This window comes from Meles meles, chromosome 14, assembly GCF_922984935.1.
Source record: "Meles meles chromosome 14, mMelMel3.1 paternal haplotype, whole genome shotgun sequence".
In the NCBI taxonomy this organism is placed as follows: Eukaryota; Metazoa; Chordata; class Mammalia; order Carnivora; family Mustelidae; genus Meles; species Meles meles.
Genome location: NC_060079.1, coordinates 47,953,980 through 47,965,461, shown reverse-complemented (window position 1 = coordinate 47,965,461; position 11,482 = coordinate 47,953,980). Strand labels below are relative to the sequence as shown.

At 34.8% G+C, this 11,482-nt stretch overlaps 1 pseudogene; it reads left to right on the top strand.

The window, feature by feature from the left end:
• The first annotated feature begins 786 nt into the window (after positions 1-786).
• LOC123925215 lies at positions 787-1,629 on the top strand (annotated as a pseudogene).
• The last annotated feature ends 9,853 nt before the right edge of the window (positions 1,630-11,482 follow it).

Sequence of the window (11,482 nt, the reverse complement as noted above, 5' to 3'; positions counted from 1 at the left end):
TCTAAGTAACATATTTCTCTTCTTACCTCTTGATATGAATAGATTTCTCCATACCAGCTGAATTTCAGAAAATTTCTGGAGAAAGGCTGTATGATTGGTTTCACTTTGATCACATACCCCAATGTCTAGATGAATCATTAAAAATGACAAATTTAATATACTGTGCTGCAGATTGCTGGTACCAGCTAATACCCTCCCAGCTAATTTTCTCCCTCTGAGCACCCCACCAAACTAGATTTCACAAAGCCCTTGTTTTGAGGTCGCTCTTGCGTATGGAATACATGTGCAAATGATGTGTATCAGCTGAGGTGGATGAGAGGGGAATGCCCATCTTGTTCTCTTTCCCCTGCTGAGAGCCAGATAGAAGAAAAAACTCTTAGAGGACTCAGAGGTCATAGGATGTAATGGTGTCAGCTAATAGAAGGAAACTGGGCCCTATAATGATTGCATGAAAGTGATCCATTGACCTAATCATCTGTATCTTCAGTTAAAAAATATACTTCTGTTGTGATTATCTACTGAAACTCTAGTATTGTTTGTTATGTCTTTTATTGTTTTTGCCTATGTGAACACTATGTATACCTCCTTTCTCTACTTTCTGATGAAAGTCTAAGGCTCTTTGCCCTTCCCCAATGTGAGGATGCTGTCAGAAGGTGCTAGCTTTGAATCAGAGAGAGTATCCTCGCGAAAACATGATCGGTGCTGGCACCTTGATTTCAGACTTCCAGGCTCCAGAACTAATACCCACATTTCCATTTCTGTGCCTATCAACAGTTTTAATTCATCATGAATCATCTGTCATCAGAAGAAATTCAGGTTAGGGCTCACTAGTTTACTAATGGTTCTCTGGGAAATACAAGGAAAATCCTGGGTTTAGCCATTGAGTCTCAGGATGTTAAGAGTCAAGACTAAGACTATGCTGGATGAATATGTGGCGCAAATAAACCATATACAATAAGACATGGACCAAATAAATAGAGCCATGAGAGAGGCAGAGAAAATTTTAACAGAACAAGTGCTGTGGCCTTTGTATCTGCCCATGTAATAGGATAAAGAAGTTCAAGGCTGGTAAGGCTTATAAGGTAACACAGAAAGATGGCAGAGACAATTCTTCCAACCATGTAATATCTAAGCAGTCAGGCCATGTGACAAATGGTCAGGCTTAGCAGGCAACCACAGGCACCATCAATGGCAGATACATTAAACATATAGCCAGGAGCATCTGGGTGACTCAGTCAGTTAAGCATCTGCCTTGGGCTCAGGTCATGATCGCAGGGTCCTAGGATCCAGCCCCACATCAGGCTCCCTGCTCAGAAAGAAGTCTTCTCTCTCTCCCTTTGCCCCTATCCTCTGCTCATGCTCTCTCTCTCTCTCTCTCTTTCTTTCAAATAAATAAATAAAATACTTTTTCGAAAACATAGCCAGTGATGCTGGAGAAGATGAAATAGAAGAGAACTGACTCAAATGGGCACTATCCTAGGAAATCTAAAAAAAAAAAGGGCCGTGGACACGAGCAATGAAATTGAGGCCAAAAACCGATAAATAGACCAAATCCCATAAAAGACTGATACCAACAAGGATCATATAAACATTACTAATATCAGAGCAAAGAAACTTACTGACAGCTAAAGTGACTGCTACATTTCTTTATCATTTATTCACTTCTTACCTAACCCTTCAAGTCATTACCGTTTCAGGGTTTGAAATTTTGGTTCCATAATCTTCTAATCAAGAGATAATATGGAAGAAGGGCTGGGATTAATAGCCTCTGTATTTTTTTGGTATGTTGTATATTTCTATGTATTTTTTGTTTGTTTTTTATTTTATTTTATTAAAATTTGATTAATATATAGTGTATCATTAGTTTCAGAGGTAGAATTCAGTAATTCATCTGTTGCATGTAACACCCAGTGCTCATTCCATCAAGTGTCCTTCTTAATTTCCATCACCCAATTACCCTATCCTCCCACCCACCTCCCCTACAGCAATCCCCAATTTGTTTCCTAGAGTTAAGAGTCTTTTATGGTTTCTCACCTTCTCTGATTTCCTCTTATTTTATTTTTCCCTTTCTTCACCTATTATCCTCTTTTTTGTTTCTTAAAGTCCACATATCAGTGAAATCATATGATAATTGTCTTCCTCTGATTGACTTATTTCACTTAGCATAATAATCTCTAATACCCTCCATATCATTGCAAATGGTAAGATTTTGGTTTTTTTTAAGATTTTATTTATTTGGGGCGCCTGGGTGACTCAGTGGTTTAAGCCGCTGCCTTTGGCTCAGGTCATGATCTCAGGGTCCTGGGATCGAGTCCCACGTCCGGCTCTCTGCTCTGAAGGGAGCCTGCTTCCCTCTCACTCTCTCTGCCTGCCTCTCTGCCTACTTGTGATCTCTCTCTGTCAAATAAATAAATAAAATCTTAAAAAAAAAGATTTTATTTATTCATTTGTCAGAGAGAGAGAAAGAGAGCACATGCAGACAGAGTGGCAAGCAGAGGCAGAGAGAGAAACAGGCTTCCCACTGAGCAAGGAACCCCATGCAGGACTCTATTCCAGGACCCTGGGATTATGACCCAAGCTGAAGGCAGTCACTTAACAGAATGATCCACCCAGGCATTCCAAGATTTCATTTTTTTGATGGTTGAGTAATATTCCATTGTGTATAAATACCACATCTTCTTTATCCATTCATCTGTTGATGGACATCTGGGCTCTTTCCATAGTGTGGCTATTGTAGACATTGCTGCTATGAGCATTGGGGTGCAGGTTCCCTGCCTCTGCATGTTTTTATGTGATCTCTCTCCCTGGAGATATAAACTGCTGCTCTGTCTTTCTTCTAATATTTTCTTTCTCAGTTCATACTCTTAGGTAGGTTTTCATAAATCATATATAGTGTTGTTCTTCATTCTCTTCATTGATTTTATCAGGTTATTTTGCTTTCAAGATTTGGAAGCATTACCAACGACAGTCATGAAAAAGGAAACTGGGGTGGGGAAGGAGTGGCACAAGAAGAGGCAAGAGATAAGAGGGTGAACCTCAGTAAAACCCACAGATCACAAAGCAAAAGTTGAAGAGCCACAGTAAATATTTAATTGGGTTTAGTTTTTGATTTAAGTTACTACTATTGCCTATATGTGCTAATGCTTTGTTTTGGAGATTTTATGCGGAATATTTTTATCATATATGATGACTTTGCAACCTCTGCTGTGCAAAAGAGAATGAGCTTTCTTTTTTTTTCTTTAAAGATTTTTTTTTAAAGATTTTATTTTATTTATTTGACAGAGAGAGATCACAAGTAGGCAGAGAGGCAGGCAGAGAGAGAGGAGGAAGCAGGCTCCCTGTGGAGCAGAGAGCCCGACGTGGGGCTCGATCTCAGGACCCTGAGACCATGACCTGAGCCGAAGGCAGTGGCTTAATCCACTGAGCCACCCAGGTGCCCCTTTAAAGATTTTATTTATTTATTTGACAGACAGAGATCACAAGTAGGCAGAGAGGCAAGCAGAGAGAAGAGGAAGCAGGCTCCCTGCTGAGCAGAGAGCCCCATGCAGGGCTCGATCCCAGGACTGTGAGATCCTGACCTGTGAGATCCTGACCTGAGTCGAGGGCAGAGGCTTTAATCCACTGAGCCACCCAGGTGCCCCCAGAATGAGCTTTCTTAAAGTGAGCTAATTGCTGAACTCTTGATGACTCATAAATGTACATAGATTTTCTGATCTCATTTCATATTGTGCCATACGAGAATGCTTTGTATAAATGAGTGGCTTTTTATTTTCATATTAGGGTATCATGGTCCCTTTATAGGACTGTTAACTTCAAAAATTTATCATTGGTCTTTGAAGAAAAAAATATGTAAATATGTATGTATAACATGAGAATTTTTCTTTAAAGCAAGGCTTAAATTTTTTGGAAAAGTTTGACAAAGTATATCATGTCAATTGAGTTTTGCCTTAATGCCCAGAATTATGTTTAGATAGAAAAGAACAAATTCACTTTGATCTCAGATGGAAAAATAGATTGCTTTGAGTTTTATGTAGGCTTAAACTTTTAAAAAGCAAGAATTTCTAAAAGTAATTTGGAAAATTAACCAAAAAATCTAAGGCTTTTTATATGTGTATGGTGCACTTATTTGAGTTCCCAATTAATTTAAAAATAAACAAATAATCAAAATTTATAATTTTTATTGAAAAATAAATAAAATGCATTCATATAACACCACCTTCTTTTATAATTTCATATTATTTATAGGAGATTAACAACTTAAGATATTTAAAAGTAAATCAATATGCATTCCACTTCTAGGCTTAGGGGGTTTTGTTCTGTTTTGATTTTTTGGTTTTCTTTTTATAATTTTCCATCTTTTTTTTTAAGATTTTATTTATTTATTTGACAGACAGAGATCACAAGTAGGCAGAGAGTCAGACAGAGAGGGAGCGGGGGAAGCAGATCCCCACTGAGCAGAGAGCCTGATGTGGGGCTTAATCCCAGGACCCTGAGATCACGACCAGAGCCAAAGGCAGAGGCTTAAACCACTGAGCCAACCAGGCGCCCCAGTTTTCCATCTTTTTGATATTAATAACACTCAGTATTTTTTTTTTTTTTTCTGTCAAACTGATACAAACTGAAATGACCTTACTTACTTTGGATAAAAGCCCCCTTCTTTTCAATAGTTATATTCCATCTTTTTACTGATTACTACTCAAAGTCGTCAATAGAAAATGATTAAAACTAGCACAAACTCTTTTAAGAATGATTGTATTTTACTTTTTGTGAAAGCACAGATCAACTGGTAGAAGGAACTTTGAGGACATGTTAACAAGGCATTGTTTTCTACTAGTAGAAATTTTTTTTTTAAAGATTTTATTTATTTATTTGACAGAGAGAGATCACAAGTAGGCAGAGAGGCAAGCAGAGAGAGTGAGAGGGAAGCAGGCTCCCTGCCGAGCAGAGAGCCCGATGCGGGACTCGATCCCAGGACCCTGAGATCATGACCCGAGCCGAAGGCAGTGGCCCAAACCACTGAGCCACCCAGGCGCCCCTACTAGTAGAAATTTTTATGTGTAAATATCTGTCATTGCTTTTTCAAATGACTGGAGAGGGTACAAGCCAGATCACTGATTAAGAATAGGTCAAGTTAGAGAGTTTATCATTTCTGACCCCTCACCCCCACTACTCTGGTCACAAATCCATTTCTGCCCTATATTGTTCATCTAAATGTACACTGTTATTTAGTATTGCTACCCTTAGCTAGTTTCTGGAAACAAAACCAAGGAGATCTTCAATTAGCTTTCTTCTACAAAATTCACACTCATCATTTCAGGATTGATTCAAAGATCTTAGATAAATATTAAACTATTCTGTTACAGTCTCCTGATTTGTAGAGGGTGTTGTTTCTTCTTTATCTTATTTAATTAAAGAGTGTAAAAGTGTGTGGGAAAAGTATGCAATGTGATTATTGTTTATCTGTAGGTCTCTTGTACTGCACAACAGCCTGGGCCATGAGGTACTTTAGAGAAGAAACATGATTTTATTCACATTTTAAAACATTCAGTTTTGAGTAAGCAATGGTAGGTATTCAGTAAAATGCTAGCATGTATTCACTACTTACTAAGCTCCAAGAACTCTGCTGAACGTTTTACATGGCTTATTTCATTACCCATCTAAAGAACAATACAAAGTTCATCCTATTAGTATTTCAGTTTTACAGATGGTATGTTGAAAGCAAAAGAATTTACATTTTTGCTCAAAGAATGTCTTACAGGTAGTAAATGTGTGAGCAGTCTGTCTGGGCAAATGATGGTGAACATTTGATATGATGTCCCTGTTTTTCTGGTGTTTACAGACTACTAAGGTGATCATACATCAGTCAAAAGGTTTTAACAATGAATGCGTAATTACACATGGGATAAAAGCACTGAATCAAAGAATGCATTACTTTTCATTATATTCTATGTTTTTATATTCGAATTCATCACATAGATTACACTTATTTGTTGCCATGAGCCATACATTTATGATCTTGTCTTATATTACTTTTCAGATAACAAATATTATCCATAATAGATTCATTTTATTTAAGCAATGAACGCAAATCAGTTCCAAATTCTGGAAGTTATCCCAATGTGTTGGTTTCATTAATACTGTGTTCTTAGATATCTGAAATATTTACACCATTACAAAGATTCATTGTTTCTCTCTTTCTACCTTAGTCTTTGTACTTAAAAAAACCTGCCAAACATATATGCAAATATTTCATTAAAAGAATGACTTAAAATTAGATTTTTTTCTGATATTCTTTTATGAAGCGTGCACTCAGTTTCTTAGAAGAAATGTTCTTGTAGACTTGTCATTGTAATGTTATTAATGAGAATTTTTTCCTCAGTCCTTAAACTTCACACTTTACCTACATATGCTCTTTAAATAAACCACTGCATGGGAAAACTGGTGAATATATATTTTGCTATTATCAGTGTTTCTGATTATTGTGGTTGTCCCTTAATCCTATTGATCTTAGTCCTGAGGCATATTTACTGGGTAGAAATCAATTTTAATCTATTAAAACTGTCACCAGTGAAAATAGCAGACTGGTTTTCTGCTTGGAGTTAATTTTTTGAATGGATCTATATTTCTGGGGGATCTATTGTTTTTATTATTTTTATTGATGCTTGTAATAGTAATTATATAACCATGTAGGACAGTATAAATGTCATATATGGTATGTGTCAAGAGAGAAATTCACAACCAGTGAAGTAAATGTTTTTTAGAAAGAAATTGTTATCCCACAAAAGAAAAATATCATTTTATGAATGAAAGGATTATTTGAGGAAGGAGAGCTTTGTCTTAGGTTTTTTCAAATCTCATATTCTGTAATTGAAGCCAAAAAGTAAAATGTTGCCAAATAAATACAAGCATACATAAATAGAACAGATTTACTATCCGGAAATAAAGGCAGATATACTGAGGAACCTAATATATATTTACAAGTCTCTGAGTAAAAGATGCTTTAGTTTGCAAATGAAATTGGCATGTATAACTTTCTATTGGAAGAAAAGCAAACATAAATCCATGTTTCACATAATATGCCAAATTGATCCTTAATGAATTAAAGACAGTCATTGAAAATAAAACATTAATATGTTAATAAAAAATTGAAGATAATACTTAAATATTTGTAAAATCTTGCAGTGGGGAAGATATTTCTAAGTAAAACCTCTTATGCCTCCTTCCAAAATATTCAAAAGCAAACTGGAATCATAGCATCTTTTAAGTTATCCTTGTCCTGAAACTCACTTTTAAATAAATTTACTGGGTATTAGGAAAAAATATATTTTATGACTATAAATGCTTAGTCATATATATAGTAAATCACCAATAAACAAATTATCAAGAGACTTGCAAAAATTAGAAAATAATTAAGAGGAATAAAAATGCTTCGTCAAATTTTAAAGTGAGTTTAAGTAGTTGGAGATAAAGCACTGGAGGAAAATATTATATATGCCATGGCTTTAATCAGTGTTTTTGCTCTTTGAATAATCAACACTATATTAATCACTCCTACTGGTGATTCTCAAAAAAAGAGGGAAAGCAAATTCAGCTCATCAATTATATCCCCAATAATTCTTAGAATCCATCATGGAAAAGATGGAGATAATGAACTATGTGAAATTTTAAAATTTACATAACAAAATATATCATTAAAAGATAAACTGAAAATACCAGACTAATGAAGAAAAATTTATAAATTATATAAAAAGAGATTTTTCCTAAGTAGAGTATTTATAAAACATTTTTTAAAAGAGATAGAAAAGGTTGTAGGTTGTATGCTGGCAATATTCAGAAAATAAAGCTATAATAGGCAAAAAAAAAAGGTAATTGTTCTAGTAGATACTAAGTTTAGGAATCTATTAGTTGACAGAAACATGAACATTGAAGCAACAATTAGATAATGTCTTAAAATCAAACTACAAAGTTGGTTGCAATACAGGATCATTTTTAAGATTGAGATAACACCATGTATAATAAAGTATCCCAATTAGAGGTAGTTATAAAATAATATTTGATACAGTTTTAATCAAAACTACAAATCATATCTTCATGCAGAGAACTTTTCTTGTCTGAATTTCTTCTAGATTTTTTCCCCTAAAATGTTATTGTTTTGTTTTTTGTTTGTTCTTATGAAAAACAGGTAGAAATTACTATTCTCACTAGGGAGCCAAGAGATTCAAATTGCTTCTATGTGACTTGCTCACTCTTTGGTCAAATATTGAATATTATGAGTCTGATCAGCCACTCATATATCCTCTGATCATAGGACATTGTTATATATTCAAAAGAAACTTTCAAATAGATAATCTAATATCTTGAATTCATTAGTATGCTCATGTGTGGCTCCTGTGGAAACTGAAAATACATGGTCATTATATTATCTGCTAATGTGATTGAATATTTTATTCATAACCTAACTCTAAATTCTAATAAATCTGATACTTGGAATTTATTTTTCTTTTTTTAAAAGTGATGACGTTAATCTTTATACAAAAAGTTTAAAAAAAATTAAGGATGATATAGCATTAAGGCCAATCTAATCCAAAGTAATTAAATGTTTTAAAAATTAAGCAAATAAATTCCTTGCTAAAAAAATCACTGTATATTCTGCTACAACTCCAGCTGGAAATTTAACTTATATTAATAATCCTTTTTGTCAGATCGGATATGATTCCTAAATAATCACTGATACATGTATTTCCATTCTTCTAAAGTTAAAGGAAAAACACTGAAAGAGACTGTTTCCCTCCTTCATGGAAGGTATGTGAACATCATCAAAAAATCTATTACTCAGTCTTGGGTGCCTCCGTGGCTCACTTGGTTAAACAACTGCCTTTGCCTTAGGTCATGATCCCAGAGTCCTGGGATCAAGTCCCACATCAGGCTCCCAGCTCCATGGGGAGCCTGCTTCTCCCTCTGACCTTCTCCCCTCTCATGCTCTCACTGTCTCTCTCTCAACTAAATAAATAAAATCTTTAAAAGAAAAAAGTGTTAATCAGTTTTTAATTCATGATTTCCATTAATTGTGTATCTTTTTTTCATGGTTGCTCTTGACATAGCACTGATTCTTCCTGTTGCAGAATTCCTTTTTTATACCTCAGGAAGATGAACCAATTGCCCTTATTACATGGCTGCTCTGTCATTACTAAAAAAAAAAAAAAAAAAAAAAAATTCTTACCGAAGATTCATAATGTTTTTGGCTTGTGCCTTTAAAAGCATCATATATTTATATTTCTTCCAGGGTACAGTGTCCCTTCTCTCTCTCTCACTTTTTTTTTTTTATGATTTTATTTATTCATTTGAGAGAGAGAGAGCACACTTAAGTGCTGGAGCAGAGGAAAAGGCAGAGGGAGAGGCAGAGGGAGACTCCCCTCTGCGCAGGGAGCCAGAGAGAGGGCTCCATCTCAGGACCAGATTATGACCTGAGCGGAAGGCAGACACTTAACCATCTGAGCCACCCAGATATACCTATATCTATAAATTTCCTTTATACATTTATAAATATATATATGTCCACCCCTATAAATGTCCTTTTCACAACTCCCTCCCACCACCAAATTATTGAGGAACAAAATTACACACACACACACACACACACACACTCTCTCTCTCACATAAAGAAATAGTTGTTATCTAGTCTAATTCTAACATGTCTATGACAATATATTCTATATTGCCACTGAAAATATTTTGAAGCAATATGATTTAAAACTTAGGTTTTCCTTAGTAAAGTAAAAAGCAAGAGTGTTTCTTTTTAAAAATTAAGTGTTTCTTAGTGATATTCATTTCATATCACCTTCCTATGGCTTTGTCCTGAAGAGGCAGAATCAAATTTATATACTAGTTTAGTATACTTTTGTTATGGATTATTTTTTAAAGAAGCACGAACAATGAATAGAATGCATAATGTATGGGAAGATGAACAGCGAATAATAAATTTTTAACTTAAACAAGAACCTATTTCTCTCGAGGCTCAATAGTTTGATCAACACACTGTGTTTTAGAATGCAGCTTATAACCTACCACACTGAAATAGGTAGAATGTATTTCAGATAAAATGTGAATTAAGAAATCTCATCCTTTGGTTACATGTCTCAGGGAGTTGGACTTTTCCCTTTAATAAATATTTCAATCTAAGGAGAGACGCCTCAGTAAAATGAAAACAAATGACAGTGCTATCTCCAAAGAGACAGTGTATTATTTTAAAATGGATGAAATGGCCCATGCTCTGCCCTATGACAGTTAAATGCTCAAAATGAGACAGTCAAAAATACAGTTAACTCATTCCCACAGACATGAAATTGAGTCTCCATTTTTGTTCTAACTTGAGGCGAAGAAAAGAGAAGGGAAAAGAGCACAAACTTAAAGGATAGTCTTACAAAGGTTCTATGTTAACAATAACCAGGGACATAGCATGATCTTAAATAATAACATTGCAACTTAGAGCTAACCTTATTGATGAACACCCTAATGTTCTTCCTTGTAAGTATTCAGAAAGTGGAAAATAATCATTAAGTAGTTATTAGTGGACAATTAATTTTTAACAGAACTGTGAGTTGCTAGGTCTTGAGATTTGAGTTTGAAAATTTTATTAGACAATAAACTGGCAATGAAATTTGAAACAAATATAATCACGTGGATTCAAATTCACTCTTCATACAATGCAGTTTTGCTGCCTGATCCGTATCAGGGATGCTAATGGCATCAGGTATTATTTAGATTTACATAAATTCAGACTTATTTTGTTCTAAGCAAAATTTAAAACTTCATAAAATCTTGGGACAAAAATCTCAATTTCCACATCTGCTCCAATATAGGAGAAGAAACTTTGTGAAGGAATATATAAATATCTGTACATATTTAGTAAGAGGATTCCCACCCCCTTTTTTTTTCTTACCTCATCTTTTTGGGAAAGTATTTTTTACATGTGAAAAGGTAGCCAAGTTAGGCTATAGCAGTGATTCCTATTAGCAAGATAAAGTTATTTACCTTTCAAACGTCTTTCAGCTATTTGTCTTTGAAAAATATAAAACTTGTGTAGAACGAATTTTATCCTTGCCCCAAGGGGTTTATGATCTGGTGGAGTTAACATAGAAGTGATGTCCTGGTGACAAGCTTACAGCACGGTAAGGTTGGTTCAATCTTGGTAGAAGTACAAAAGGCTATGAAAGTTACATAGTATAGAAACTCAGGCCAGACTCCAGAATTACAGAGTGTTTCTGAATGAATATTAATGATTCAAACAAAGGGAAATGGAGAACTAAAACTGTCCAAGCAAAAGGAACAACATAAAAGGCCTGGAAGGGAAAAGAAGCATTGTGCTTCAAAGGACTGTGTAATTTCATTAGCCTGTGATAGTGCACATCATTCAGGAAATGAAGAACATTTATAGCCTGTAAAGGATTTTGGATTTACATTCTGAAGTCAAGGAAGATCTGTC